We start from the raw sequence: 1,485 nt of genomic DNA, 5'->3' as shown, positions 1-1,485 counted from the left end.
CCGACCGTCACTGCCTCTAACTCTGAAAGCCGGGCTAAAGCCAGTGTGCCTGCCTCTGACTGGTCTGCATGCAAGGAAATTCCTGCAACAGCATCCCTGAGTGCCTCCTTAAGGGCAGGCCCTGCATCCTAAAATAGCCTAAATCAACCCTGCATCAGGAGGTGCAGTCCCCACCCCACAAGCAGGATGGAGACCTGGCGTGGAGAAGAGGCATTTGTGATGGAGCACGACAGGCGCTCCCTGAAGGGAAGCCTAGGATGTAGTTGGGGGCCCCTGGAGAAGCATCCGGCCCTGACTGGGGCAAGGGCGTAGGGATCAGGGAAGGTTTCCGGGAGGAACTGATGCTTCCATGAAGTCTTGGAGGATGATGGGCGTGAGCTGGGCCAAGGCCAGAGGGACTGCCCTGGCCACTCTCAACAGAGGGAAGACCAAGTGCAAAGGCACAGGGGAGAGAAGTGAATACTTCAGTCTACAAGTCCAGGCCTGGTCCTGAGGGCAGTGGGAGAGGAAGGGGTTTAAGCAAAGGCATGCACTTTAGAAGCTTCCCTTGACTGCAGACTGGAGAATAGATTGGAGGGGTGGGGGGAGTCTGAAGGCAGACAGAGAAATCTGGCTGCTGTTGAAGAATGTAGGTGAGTGATGTGAACCAGGAAAGGGGCTGTGGGGGTGGAGGGAAGAGGTATTCAGGAGGCAGAACAGGAAGGAACCAACTGGGTGTGGCTGGGGTGAGGGGGGTTGTGAAGAAGAGGGAGTGGAGAATGTTCCAGACATCCACATCAAGGAGGCTGGGGTTGCCTGCCACTCAGACGGGGAGGCAGAGATCTGGAGGGAGGGGGCAGAGGGAGGGGAAAACCAGATGGTATAATTTCTTGAGAAATTGAAAAAGATACTGTGCTCTCTGCTATGCCTAGCTTCACAATTTCCCATTTTAGAATAGGATGTGTCTCAAGAAATAATTTCATTTAATTCCTTGTGGGGTGAAGAGGAGGGCGGGACGTGAGCATTCAACACTGGCATGCTCTTTCAAATAATGTTTCTAATGCTTTTTATAGTAGACACTACCATACTATTAAAAGCATCCGTGTGCCTTCTTGGCCCATTTGCTGCAACTCAGAGGTGGGGGCTAAAAAACCAGCATCTACCACCCCGACTTTTTCAAGAAGGTCTCCTTTTTAACATCAGAAGAAAATTCAGGCGCCAACACAGAGAACCATGGCTGTACTTTTAGTATCCGATGGTTGAGAAGACACATGCCAGAGTCCTTCTGAGTTCTGTTGCCCTGCCTATGATTGTGCATTTTACTAATCACAGCATTCACACGTGTGAGACATCACTGTAGACATCACATCATCAAGGTTCGCCTGCAGATATGCTCTACAGGCAAATTTTGGTGTACCTTTGCTTTTTCAGACTCCCTAGTGGAACTGGTTTCAGGAGGCCTCTGATACCAGGATGGATCCCAGGGCTAGATTCTGTGTCATATTC

General features: G+C 51.1%; 1 protein-coding gene across 1 annotated transcript in view; it reads right to left on the bottom strand.

Moving 5' to 3' along the window:
• The window catches only part of KIAA1549L (KIAA1549-like ortholog), a 124,745-nt gene that overhangs the window by 119,911 nt on the left and 3,349 nt on the right, over positions 1–1,485 (bottom strand). The window lies entirely within an intron of this gene.

The sequence above is a fragment of the Bison bison genome, unplaced genomic scaffold, assembly GCF_000754665.1.
Source record: "Bison bison bison isolate TAMUID 2011002044 unplaced genomic scaffold, Bison_UMD1.0 scf7180017864531, whole genome shotgun sequence".
NCBI lineage: Eukaryota > Metazoa > Chordata > Mammalia > Artiodactyla > Bovidae > Bison > Bison bison.
This window is presented reverse-complemented; position numbering and strand designations above follow the sequence as displayed.